The sequence below is a fragment of the Panulirus ornatus genome, chromosome 18, assembly GCF_036320965.1.
Source record: "Panulirus ornatus isolate Po-2019 chromosome 18, ASM3632096v1, whole genome shotgun sequence".
NCBI lineage: Eukaryota > Metazoa > Arthropoda > Malacostraca > Decapoda > Palinuridae > Panulirus > Panulirus ornatus.
Genome location: NC_092241.1, coordinates 25,901,452 through 25,915,769, shown reverse-complemented (window position 1 = coordinate 25,915,769; position 14,318 = coordinate 25,901,452). Strand labels below are relative to the sequence as shown.

At 44.6% G+C, this 14,318-nt stretch overlaps 1 long non-coding RNA gene across 1 annotated transcript; it reads right to left on the bottom strand.

Moving 5' to 3' along the window:
• Nucleotides 1-7,894: 7,894 nt before the first annotated feature.
• On the bottom strand, nt 7,895-12,815 carry LOC139755011 (uncharacterized). The gene is made up of 2 exons (XR_011714015.1): nt 11,304-12,815; nt 7,895-9,744 (listed from the first exon to the last, which is right to left on the bottom strand). It is a non-coding gene; the product is annotated as an uncharacterized lncRNA (long non-coding RNA).
• Between the last annotated feature and the right edge of the window lie 1,503 nt (nt 12,816-14,318).

Below are 14,318 nucleotides of genomic sequence, written 5' to 3'. Positions count from 1 at the left end.
TAAGGAACATTCACCCACAGCCCTCCATTTTCCGGCCTTGGATATTCTATTAATCCGAGCACCATTTCCAGGTAGTATTTTCATTTTCTTTTTTTTTTTTTTTTTTGCAGGAGATTACGAGACCCGACAATGCTGTCATCGGCCTCCTACTGCTAAATAGGAGTTTTCAGATACTTCGCCTGAATCCTGTTTACCCACTTACTTCATGTGTCCCAAATGTAGAGTGGAAGGAGCCTCCGTGTGGCACCTCCTCCAAACACCTCATTAGATGGCCCCAATGGGGAGGATGAGGATCCCGACCCAGCTCTCTCCCCTCCTTACGTTTTCGGCAGATATCTTCATCTTTCACCAAGTCTCAATATTGTATAGTGTCAATGTCACTTGCCCATTTTAAAAGTACAGTCGCCCTCTTATCTATCACGTGTAAAAATAAATTAGTTACCAACCATACTTAACCCGTAACCAAACCCCAGTGAAAAGTGTGTGGAGAGAGACGTGCTCAAGCGACGCGCTCGCTGACCCAGTTTCAAAAAATTTTGCCACTTACGCAATCTTTTTTTTTTTTAAGTGAATCTTGAATCTTTGCGAAATCCTTGTAAATGGCTCTTAATTTCTCCCTCAGATAAGGACGTTACACTGTTTGTGAAACAAGTTTGACAAGAATTTCTTTCGCCGTTAGGAAAAACTGAGATTCCTTTGTGAAACAATGAAAGTGAGAAGAGGAAGCCGTGTTCTTGGCGGTTAAGAAGGCGGTTGTGATACAGGAAACAGAGGTGTAGCTAGGGTAGATAGCTTTAGATAGGACAGCAACCGTCGAAAGTCTAAAGATGCTTCCACCTCCCAACCTGCGAGGAAAACTTTCCCACACAAATTGAATAACGTACCAGCAACGAAATCCTCCACTCGACAGGTTTAGCGTACAAAGCGATGAAGTACAGGATCGTAGCATCATCTTAGTCGGGGATAATAAGTCAAACATCAGGATCAAGAGTTCTGCGTGAAGGGTAGAAATAACAAGAACTTTTGTTATGCAAGTGCTAGAATAGAATACGTTCTAGATAAGTTCAAGAACAGTCAAACAATCACGAGGATGAGACTTTTGTCGTTCAGGTGGGAACAAACAACACAATGAGATAGGAAGAATTATTCGGACGCTTAAAATATAGGAACTGATAGCAAGGTATGACGTCGATTCTTACACCCTCAGTTGGATGCTGGGGATAAACTGAAGAATCGAAGCTCTCTGTAGGGAGGAGGATAGTGCGTTTAGTATAGACCTGCGGGACCATTTAAGTTATGATAGATCTCTGTACGCTAGGGATAGTCTACACTTAAATGGAATATGGAAAGCACGCCTTGGCAGAGTATTAGACAATATTAGGCCTTTTCGACAAACTACTCAAGAAAGCAAATCACGGTAGAGCCAAAGAAGAAACTAGGAGAATGGCATAAGGCGAGTGGTTATCTGTGGGAGGTAGGTCGGTGAGGGAATCAGTGCGAAAGGAATTGAGGAACCATCTGACTTATTTTCTTCCTCACGTACATAAATACGAACAAGTCTTTCTTCACTTCTCCCTCACGTACACAAATACGAAGAAGTATCTTCACTATCGACACATTGGTAGATGCACTTCCAGTAGCTAGTTTTTAGCAAGTTTATTAATTGGTAATAGTGAAAAAACAAAAATAGCGGTAGATGATGGGACCTTGGAGAGTAGAATGGCGATCGATAGCAAGTACAAGGCTTGATATGTCAACATGTTTCAAGTAGGGCAGCGGCTCTATGGACGCTGAGGATGACTACAAGTACCTCGGAATTCAAGGAAGGCGACGGTCCTATTGTTCCCTGCTAGAAGAGGGGCTATACAATATCATCAGAGCCCCTCTAATACCTCAGCAGAGGATTACGATCCTCACCGACCGCCTCGTGCCCAAGTTCAATGCATCGCCTGGTGCTGGGGGAAGTTGACAAGAAACAGCTGGCGCGAATGGACAGGCAAGTGCGGGCGGTGGTTTGCCGTTGGTTTATTCGTAATGACGCGCGTTGTGCGTACTTTCACTTTGCGGCGGGTGATGGAGGGCTTTGGATTCCCGACTTGGTCATGATCGTCCGGTTTCAACAGGGCAGGTTCGAAAATATTGCTACTCACCTGACCCTGTAATTAATGAAGAGGGGGAACCTGTAATTGGGAAGAAATTACAAAATTGGTCGGCCCTGCATGTATTGATGGTTGACAGGAGAGCAATAAAATCGAACGCTAGTATGTACTGAGGTCGAACTTAATCAGCATCTGTGATGCAAAGTTTTTTTTTTTTTTTTATACATACAACAGTAACAGGTTACCAGATGGATTACCAGTGGGGCCAGTCTACTCACGGGCGGCGACTAAAGGCCGTCCAAGCGAGGGTTCATAAGTTACCTACCACCACTAGGGCTGCAAGAGGCAGACCCGAAATGTCCGGCCTTGGACACATCACAAGCTCGGTAACGCTTGGGGATATCGCTCGGGTATGCCTCGTACCCATGGGGGTAAAATCAAACGACACAATAACTGTGGCCGGCCGGGTGAGAAAATAGTGCTAGTTGACTGGGGATCCTACATTGGTTCATGAGGAGAGGCATCAAACCACCTTCAGTCAGAACAGTTACCCGATTCATGCCGACCTACAGTTATTAACAGCTTGCTTCACTATCTACAAGTAACTAGTATTTTCTCCCCCTCTTAGCAGTTAGTTCATCATCGCAAACTAATAATTGGCAATAGTAAAAAGTATCACAGGTAAAGTAATTAGCAAAGAAAGGTCAAGCAAGGTAAGCTGCGGACAAAAGCAAACAGCACTGCTGCCGGATGAACGTGCTATTACCGATTTTGACCAAACACGTGAACAACTAGCAGAGATCATGACCGTAGACGAGGTAGCACACCACCTCAAAGCCACTAGAACATCTGCTCCTGGACCTGATGGAATGTCAACTCGATTGCTGAAGTCCATTCCTCCGAGGGTTCTGGCCAAAATGTTCAACCTCTGGATAGCTACGTCTGCGTTACCAGAGCCATTGAAGGCTAATAGAACGGTGCTGATACCTAAGGAACCCAACCCAACAGAACCCAAGGACTACAGGCCTATCCATCTACTGTGCCGTAGTCCGCCTGCTCCATAAAATTTTGAGCAGCCGCATCTCTAGCCTAGTCCAGATCGATGGAGCTCAAAAGGCATTCGTTCCAGTGGACGGATGTCTTGAGAACCTCACGATCTTGGATGTGATCGTCGTTCGTGCGCAGGCACACGCCCACGGTGTGCACCTGGCATTCCACGACATTGTCAAAGCATTCGATAGTGTTCATCATAGCACTATCGAGCGGGCCATGTCGCGAAAGGACATCCCAGCCTTCGTCAGGACATGCATAATGTCGACGTATGACAGAGCCTTCACTGTCATCGAAGGCAGCAACGGGATATCGGACAAGTACGACTCGTGGGGTCAAACAAGGTGACCCATTATCACAGATTCTCTTCAACCTTGCGATTGACGAGGGAATCGCAAGGGTGAAGGAGACCGGTGTAGGGGTTAAGTCGAGTGACCAAAAAGTGTCAGCATTGGCTTTTGCCGATGATTTGGTCCTGGTTGCGCAGATGCCCACTTGCTTGCAGAAGGCAATGGACGTGATGGCTGCGACCCTCGCGGGGGGTGGGCTTCAGGTTAATCCAGGGAAGTGTCGTACCCTCAGCATGGAGGTCGACTGCAAGCGCAAGATTTGGTACGTCAATAAGAACAGGACGTTCCAAGTCTTGGGTAGCGCTGGCGGATCCAAGAGTGCTGAGGATGAATACAAGTATCTCTGGATTCTTGTCGGGGCCGGGGGTCTGCGAAAGTCCTATGGGGTTCCGAAACATCACCAGAGCCCCTCTAAAACCTCAACAGCGGATTGCGTTGCTTGTGGAGCATCTGATGCCCAAGCTCATGCATCGACTGGTGTTGGGGAAGTATTCAAGACTCAGCACGCATGGACAGGCAAGCGAGAGTGGCGGTCCGCCGCTGGCTGCGCCTAGCCCATGACGTGCCCTGTGCATTCTTCCACTCAACAGCTGGAGATGGTGGGCTGGGCATACCAGACTTCGTCTCAACCGTCCGGCTAAAGAAACAAGCGCGGTTCGAAAAACTTCTCACCTCGTCCGACCCAGTAATTCAGGCGGCTGTCTGAGTCTGCAATCTTGAGCAAGCTGCAGCGCTGGTCCGGACCCGCATGCATTGCCGGTCGACAGGCGGGGAGTAAGACCGAACGCCAGCACGTATGGAGGTCTAACCTGGTCAGCACCGTCGACGGTGCGGCTCTTGCTCCATCTGCCACTGTGCCTCAGGTGATCAGATGGGTGAAGAGCGGGAACAGTTTCCTGTCAGGTGTCTATTATGTGAAGGTCGTCCAAGTGCGGATAGGCGCATTACCCACCCCTGCCAGGGCGTCCAGAGGCCGGCCCGAGATCAACGGCCTTTGTGACCTGTCAGAAGCCAGGTACGCTCGGGCACATCGCAAAGATGTGCTCTCGTACACATTGCGGGAAGGTAAAAAGGAACAACATCTGTGCCTATTTAGCCGGGCGACTGAGACAGGGGTTATGAGGTGTTTTGCGAGCCGCGCATTTCGATTGTGGGGTCCTTTCGGAAGCCGGACATCGTGGCTTTCAAAGGCACAGAGGCCTATATCATCGATACACAGGTCTCTGGAGTTCACTTCCCGCTGCACACCAATACAAGTGCAGCTACTACGGTACCCCGAGAGTCTTACAAGGCGTACGGGAATACACCGGGAAAGACACCGCGCACGTAACATCTGCCACCTTAAGTTGGCGTGGTGCATGGTGTCAAAGTGCCAGTGCTCTCAGAGGGTTAGGGCTGACATAGCAGGACCTTGAGGTGTGCACTGTCAAAGCCCTAACCTGGACTCTCCCTTCACAGGATGTGGTCCAAGACCACAGGTTAAAAATCGGAGCCTGCTTTGTACATCTGGTGTCGGCCACCGGGCGGGCGTAAGGTCATCTCCCCTTTGTTGGCTTGGGGCGTGCGGGATTAGGCTGTTCTCCCGTGGCTCCCAAATGGCAGGTACCAGTTCCTGAGGTCGGGTTGTCGGACGCCTTGGCAGGGCTGCTCATTGCTCCCGTGCGACGGCCGCACCGAAAGGTGAGCGGTGCTGGAAGGTCGCTGTGTCCAAGTCGGCAATCCAAGTCGGAGATCCAATTATATCCGAAACATCATGTAACACCCGAAACATCATCTAAATGCCATCTAACTTATTTCTAACTGTGCTATCAGCAATCTGATCTTGAATCTTCCTCTTATAGTGTCTATACACTTTTTCCAATTAACTTCCACCATCAACATGTAGTTAGGTCTGTTTGCCGACAAACATCCCAGCACAGCATCTATAGATAGACCTTGCCTCACTTCACACTACTAACTGGCAATGGTGAAAAAGGGAAAAAATAAGCACAGCCACATGTCAACTACCGTGTAACTTTTGGGACTAAGGCTGGCGAACACAAAACAGATCGAGAATAGTCTCTCCCGCTGGTGAACAGACACTAACATCTGTAATACAAACACATACCGACAAAACAAAAAATTTTGTCCAGAAATCAACAAGGATGCCTTTTCCCTCGGGGAACTCCCATCAAGGGAGTGGCCATGGCAAAAGACTACTTACCCCTGTACACAATGTCGGAGAATTGTGGAGATCATGGGAGAATCTGAAGACACCCCGCTCCGCCTCCATAATATTGTGTGGCACGTTCCCTTGCAGTGTTACCATAATAGACACCCAACCCAACCCCTTTACTGACTGGAGTCTAGTCAGATTCCTCTCATACCCGCCTGCAAGGCCTAAGTGCTCATGCGGGGAAGAAATATTAAACAATCCCTTGTCCCGTTACCGTATCTTTAACCCAAGTCATATCCCTTAGTTAAGCGATCAAGAGAGTATCTACCGAGGCGTCCCTGTACCGTAGCCTTACAAAGTGAATCAAGAATTCTGAAGGCCGATGAATTCCGCATCTTATTAGGATCTATGCCGGAACTCCCCGGGAAACGTTATGGGTCGTTGGAGAGAGCCTTCAAATACCGCTTGCCGAACCATACATCTGCATTTTGCGCAGAATTGTTAAGAGATTCATCGAACTATAGACTACATAATTCATATCACAATGTAGTAATTTTTCTACACTTTCTGCTCTTCAAGCACTAGGTTCTGGATACAGTTTTGCGAATTACAGTGCAATATTACTAATAAACTTAATTCATGTGAAAGGGATGCTTTGATCATAGTACCTGGTCTCTGCAATATATATGGCAATGAGCAGGCAGATAGCATGGCTAAGTCGACCTCGGAACTCGAGAGATTTTTCAGATCCCTCGGGAACTGGGGGTCCTGCCTTTCTTTGAGGAAGAGATCAATCTTATATGGAAGTGGACAAACCCGACAACCAACAAGCAGGATGTGGCGGACTGGCCGACATCGCAAGAACAGAAAAGAGAAGGTCGTGCTGGTTTGTCTCAGAATGAACTGTACATTCATTACTCACATGCGGTCATACATTAAAAAAAAATTACCAACATGTCAGCAGTGCCAAATAACTTTAATAGAACATTTACTTCTCCAAAGCTACAGTTTTATACAACACGAAAAAGTTAATTACAAAAAAAAAGTTAACATCGTCGATGTACTTTGGGACGACTCTAGTACTATCGACAAACTGATGATCTTCCAAAGAGAAACTAAGATTAATCAAGATGCAAAGTGGTTCGCGAGTTCTCGATGGCGGGGTTGGCTTCCGTACGAGGCTCCTCGTACTTGGGATAGTCGCATGGTGGGTTGGACAGGTCCAGTTGTTGAATGAATGATAGAAAAGTACAAGTTATGTGGGAAGAACTTTATAAAGTAGAGCTAGGGGCTTGATCCAGCATGCATTTGGGTTGCTGGGTTAGCTAGGACAGGGCTGGCGAGTCGAGGGGGAAGGAAAAAATATTTTTCAATGATGGGTATACGATGTGATGGATTATATCTTACGATACACTGATTTTGACATTTCTGCACGGATTAGGTTGCCAGGTCTATTAGTTTCAGCTTTTAAGTTGTAATAAATGGGATCTGGTATTGGGAAGTGGGGACGGTTGGGGAGGGGAAGTAGTGTTTGTGGAAGAGGAACTGGTAGGTGGAGATATGGATGGTTTGGTAGCGTTTGAAGGAGCTTTGTTAGGGGGGGATGCGGTATTGGGAGGGTTATAGGTTGTGTTGATGGGAGAGGGTTCGTTGATCGAGGTCGCCTGGGATATTACATTTGCGGTCAGAGGCGGGTGTGACAGGAGTCTGGGAAGGATGGTTGTTGGCGAGGAGTTCGGGTGGGGTTTGTACAGTTAGCCACGAGATAGAACGCATGTATCTTTCCTTGTAGAATGGAGAAGCTTGGGGTGGTAGCTGTTGGTTTAGTAGCAACGGCTGCGTGGAGACTATGTTGGTTTGTGTTTGGGGACAAGCAAGAGGTTTTGAGGGTCTGTCGCGCCGAGCAGTTTAATGCCTTTTTAGCGCATATTGCCCAGACAGCAATGCGTTGGTCTCTGTAGTAACATATTGGAGTCTGAGCGTTGCACTCACGAAATTGGTGTCTAACCTATGCACAATGACTGCAAGTCTGTTGTTGTGCTTTGCAGCTCTTGGTTTCGTGACCGCACTGAAGGCATTTGAAATATTGCCGAATTTCTAAATACTGGTCAGGTCTTAAGTACTTGGCGGGCACATATCATGGCAAACAATTCCTCGGGGTAGCAGGCAATCTGCCTCGGTTGGGCCGATTTACCGACCGACTATAGTTTATGTACGTTAGTGTCGCAGTTTTCCTGGTCAAAAGTTCCAATAATCTCGGTAGGGCTAAGGGACATAGATGCATCTAAGGTATTAGCAACGACGGTGCATCTGGCTTGTAGGGGCCGGTAATGAATGATTTGAAAAAGTTTTTTTTTTGGTAATTCGATCAATGGCTTGGATAGGATTTTGTCAAGACAACTATCATTGTTTAAGTATATTCTGAATTTGTATTACCCTATTGGGACGGACTTTTGTAATATACACAATAGTTAATAAATCTTTGGTGGAAAAGTAAAGTTTTATTACATTTCAGTCGAAAGTTGGGAGGCATGATGGTGGCATCAGTGTGAACAAGGAAAAATGGGCGAGGGATCACGACCCTACTCCAGAGAAGTTCTTGCACTAACACAAGGTACCCTGGAGGCTAGGTGGTGCAAAAAAAAAAAAAAAAAAATGCCTCAAGACAAGAATGGAGTTGTGGGAGAAAATAAAAGGCTCTTTAAACCTTTAAGCGAAAACAGTGGCACACCAAGCCTCCGCTCCTCAGCAGTACCAACCAAAAAGGGGGAAGAGTATTTAACGCCATTAGATATATATATACAATTGCTTATAGCTGACAGGATCCTAGAGCAAACTTGCATCTATGGTTGGATCTTCAACTTGCCAGCCGTCTTTAGCGTTTCACGTATTAGCCAGTCCTCCATCGCGATTCATTTGTCAACCCCCAAAGAATGATCGTCATAAATGTACTAAAATCTAGGTTTCTAATACCATATCCCCTAGCGAAAAGTTTACACGAAAACTGTTCAATTCCCTATGACCAATGCGCAGCCCTAACTAGACTCATGACGTCATTTTTCATTTTCCACTTTTTGTTGGGAGTTTTATCATCCTAAAAAGTCCTTAGTTGATACCGACTTAGCTTACAGAAAAAAAATTATAGTACAGTTGGATTATTTTAAACGCTATAGTCACACAGCGGAAGTGCTCGAATTGGTCATTTGCTACAGCAACTGGTCATAGTTGCCGAGTTCCGCTAACCCCGAATGGGATACATTTGTTAATGAACCGAAGATTGTGGAGAGAAATTAACAAGGTTTATGATAATCAAAATCTACTATGAAGAGCCGAGAAGTAAACATTTGGACTACGTCCGTCCGTCTTGCTTTGTATGTATTCTTCAGAAATGTATCCCAGGCCGGATGTCAAGGGTGAGCAACGAGATACTAAATCCACACTGATCAAAGAACATTACGAGTGCGTTACTATATTCACAAAATGTCAACTTGCCGCGCAGCCCTGAGCAGCTGGGATGATATATTGTAAGACACTTGCTCAACGTTTATTTTTTTCTTAATGCACGTAATCTATTCAGACCTGCGTATAGCTTTAAAAAGATATTTATGAATAGATTTTTTTCTAACAGGAATCTAAATCTTCCGTCAGTGTACATGTGCACAAAAAGTTCAACCTCAAGGAGACTTCAAAAATCAACTAGATGACAAAACGGAAAAAAAGTTTCAAGAGTATCTGGGTGGTGCCGCCTCTATGGAAAAAAATTCTTAGAAGATAGTTACCGTTGACATTATCATTTCTAAACCCCACACACTTCGTAGGACTCAAAAATTGTTATCTTCGTACCTATAAATGAACTACAGGTAGTCAAATTCGCAGTAGTTTCGCCCAGAAATAACAACGATTGTGTTAACCTATACGACTCTAGCATTACAGAAAGATATGGACATTCGTGAAGAAATCAAAGTCGATGCTAGATTCTAAATTACCTGAACGAAATTTCTCTGGATACAATGCAAGACCTTACCTTAATAAGGATGAAACTGCAGGAAAGTTTGAGTATTGGAGAACTTCACAGGGAAACAGAACATACCTGAAAGAAAAAAAAAATTGATGTTCATTCCGAATTAAGAAATGAAGTTCGTAAAAAACTTTCTATTGCAAGGACAACTAAAGAAATTGTAAAAGAATAATAGAGTTGATGCTGGCCTATTTGCCGAAATATATTCAGCAATATCTTTATAGAAAGGTATTTGATTCCTGGATGGAGTATCATAAAAATGAAATATTCTACAAGATAAAAAGTAAAAGTCAAACAATCGTCTAGCTTTTTTGTAACTAGTATATAAAAATTTCAGAAAGTAAATCATGTTTGTGATAATCACTTTCATCAATAGATTTAAGCACTTTTCGTATACCAATTTGTAGGATAAGTAGCGAAAAAAAAAAAAAAATCTGCAGGAACTTACTCCAATAACCTCTACACCGAATGAAAAGAAATATTCCTCATTACCTGGAGGCTCAAGTTTCCTATAAGAAATCAAAGTTATCTTTCTACCAAATATTGCTTAATATCGATAACATTGCATACGACACGAGATTGGAGGGTATTACAGAAGTGTTGAGGTTACAAGATAGTGACAGTTTACCAGTAAATGCTGGACGTTCCTCTTAGTCTTCGCATTATATACGAAACTACCAAGTATAAAGAACCGTACATGGACCTCCACGGTAAACCACTTGCTAATAATATGTGATATAACTACGCGTCGATTGACAGATGCTGTACAACAGCACATGTTAGCGACAACGCAAAATATCACTAACACATGCCTGATTGTTATACAAAACACCGGACCAGTCTTAAAAAGTAATTAGACTGACCATCTATCGAACAGTTAACGTCAGTACTCTTCCACTTATCGTTACGCCATCCTCCATAACAGTCATCAGCTCAGTTGACATTAGGTTTGTGCTCGCTAACTCATGTGGCGTAACATTCTTTTTTTTTTTCTTAACCCAATGATTGAAATACACGAATTTCAATCACGTGACTAATATAGCCAAGCATCCTCCTCCATTATGCGATCTAACGAGCTCAGTGCCATAGCTAACTAAAATCATCAGTTACAGTTCCACGGTTAATGAGCACACAGTTTTAAACTAGTCTAATGAGAATCTATGCATCTTCAGTATCAGAAATGGACATACTTTAGCGAAGCATTTCATTCCGAAATATGATTTAGTATCTGATGGTAATCGTCTGTACGTATTATACATCAAGATATTTCCCCTTACACTAGGACCAAGGATTTCAGGCATGTCAATATATCAAACCATCAGTTTAATAATGGATTAGTTACAAAAAGTACATTCGCAAAGCAAACTGCGTACTATAACAAAAATTTAGTGAAGTTACGGATGGAGAAAAACTAGCACATGTATAACCTTTAAATGTTTCAAGATTTCCTTTCATACGACTTATCCTAAACCAATTTCTTTAGTGAAACTACAAACCCCGTGTAACATATGAACGGGTATTAACATCTACATTGAATTTCCTAATGTGACAAAACCATTAAACCAGCATTGAGAAAGGCAAATGTTCATACCAGGTACTTTGCGTTCAATTTGTTCCAAAAAAATATTTACCTGTTACATCCAGCAACCAGCATGGGTTTCGGCAATAGCCGATGTGATGCCAACCAACAAGGACATTCCACTCGCTTTGACTATTACAGTAATAACGAATCTTCGCCTCCTCGCACTCGATCTTGGGTTCCTCTTCTCGTATCTTCAATCATCTGACAAAACCTTTGTCATAGCTGGTAATCGCGAACAATGACAATATATCACTACGCTTAGAGAGAGCGATACGCAGACATAACAACCTGCAAGCTAAACCCTCTCTAACCTCCTGGCCACAAACTGGGGTCCCAAGTGGACCAACAGCGTCACCTAATGACGTAGGGGCTCTAACTGCACCAATCATCGACCAGAATGTTTTGTTTACATTGGCTGGGCTACAACGACTGTTCTAACTACCTGTTAGTTGCGATGCAATCACACGGTGGTAAGGTAAAACATGATTTTTTTTCACTTACGACATACAGAATGAAACCAAAGAAGATATTTACATAATGGTCGGTTATACAGATCTCAGGTAATCGAAAATGTATGGAAGAACAAGACAATCTTCCATCAGAACAACATCGATGTCAACGCCTGAACTAGCCAGCCAGCCAGCCAGCCTGCCGAGTGCTAACTGACACTTCGATAAGGAGGGTGAACAAGTAGCATGATTTTATAACATAGAAGAATGTATATCTTCTTCATATATTTCATTATCTGAGTATCCAAAATGCAAGAAGAGGAAAGCGTCTCAAGGAATCTTTAAATAGAAAAATTTAACTTTGTTGTTGGTATGAGTCTATGTCACATTCCCAGCTGAAGCAAACCCCGACGGTGTCTCGGGTCCGTACCGTCCTTCATAGTCAAGCATTGACGGTAAGCGTGCCTGGCCCTTATCGTACCTGTTCATTAATCCAGCGGTGAGCCTTGCTTCAAGTCCACTAAAGGACCTTGCTGTGAGCTTTGCTTCAAGTTCATCCAAGATCCTGTCATGAACGTTGTTACAGCTTCGTCCAAAATACATCCGACTCATTCGTTAAAACTCTTAAAAATATGTTCGCTTTGTTTGTACGTGAGCTTCTATGAATATGCGCTTCTGTGCGTGCATGGGCAGCCACGCGCACACGTTTGATTTCGAGAGACCATGTGCGTAAAATATGCTCATGTGGTACAATGTGCCTAATTGGTATTTTCATTGCGTCTCTGCTTTACGGATGCGTATGTAATTACCTGTTTGTACGGTATGGGGACATAGTTTCAGACTTGAGGGGCGGCCACACCTCAACGTATGAAGAGATTTTCACCGGGAGGGCCTAGCACGTACTACTAAGTCCAGGAAAGTTTAGATTTAAGACGTCGAGTACGTTGCATGTTCTTGAGTGGTAGGTGTACGATGGAGACCGTGCGTTTGTAGTTTGACAGCCAGCAACGAATTACGTGCGTGCGAGACAAATTGTGGAGAAAGCAACCTCGGCCAAGGAGGGGATTTCGTAGCCACTATATTGGTGGCGTGCACCTGCAGAGTGCACTCACAGACGCGCGCACCAGCTACTGACCTGTACGGAGCTGTTGCCCTTCTTTCATAGGTAGGTTGTAGCTTTTCCTCCCTGCGTTGTCGCTACCCGCGCTTTGTTTTGGAGGTTTGTTGAAAGTTAGTTTATGAATATCTTTTATAGGGTTGTTTTGGGCAAAATATACATTTCATTAACGAGTGTCCGCAGAAGTCCGCCTGGCCTTTGTGCGGCCGGCTCCGCCCTGAAACCTTTTTTTTTGGATGAAAGAATTGCTTTTTTTTTTGGGGGGGGGGGGGGTTAGCTAGTTGTTTTTTCCCATTATCTGAGGTGGTTTGTTACCCCAGATTTGGGGGCTAGGCCCCTGTAGGATAGACCCAGGTAAGCCATCCACTGCATCCGTAAGGGGTAGTGGTGACGGACCTTCTATAAAGAATAAAAGTGTGGATTTTGTTTTGGCCCATCCGACTGGAGCAACGACCCTTGCCTTCCTCAATCCCTTCCTAATCAAGAAGGTCATTGATGGACGGTCTGGGACTGTTGAAACGGTAAGGAAACTGGCTAGTGGTGATTTGCTGATTAAAGTGAAATCAACGAATCAGGTGGTGAAACTGCTAAAGTTGACGAACTTCCATAGTCATGATGTGGTCTCGATACCAAGTTCCATGAATTCATGCAGGGGAGTCATCTACTGCACTGATGTCATGGATATGTCAGAGGACGACATTATGAAGGAACTGGCAAACGAGGACGTTATCGCTGCCAGGTTCATCACTAAATTTATCAATGGCGAACGGCGTAAACTCCCCTGATAAATCTAACATACGGAAAATCTCGTCTACCGGATAATATCTCGATTGGTTACATGCGATATCAAGTTCGTCCCTAATATTCCGAATCCCCTACGTTGTTTTAAATGCCAGAAAATTGGTCACCTTTTAAAGTCTTGCACTATTTCTGAAAAATGCGGGACGTGTGCTGCGAAGGGTCATACAGCGGAGGATTGTACGACTAACAGGGTGTTGTGTGTTAACTGTAATGGCAACCACTCAAACTCGGACCGGGCCTGTCCCCAGTTCCAGTTTGAGAAAGAAGTGTGCACAATCTCATATGGCGAGGCTAGGAAGAGGGTTAAGGAGTCCTAAACCTAATGAATCCTATGTAAGCCGGTTATGCGAACAATCTCGACGCAGACTCCTTGTGACACGCTGACCGTCAGTACCAACAACCTAGCTCCATCTAACCGTACACCTAATTCTCCAACCAAAGCCCACAACAAATCCTATGCCAACACCACATCCTCTTCCCACCCTAAAGATAAGAAAGAGAACAAAATTAACGTATCTCTAAACTCAACTTGTGAAAACTACGTTGCACGTCATCGTTCCAGTACGTCCACCAAAGGTGTCTGTGATTCACAGGTCCACTTCGTTGGAGGACATAGAATTGATGGAAGCCAGAAATTCCACTTCCAGGGACCGTTCATGTTCCCATGGGGACTCGCCCAGGTCCAGGCATAAACGGG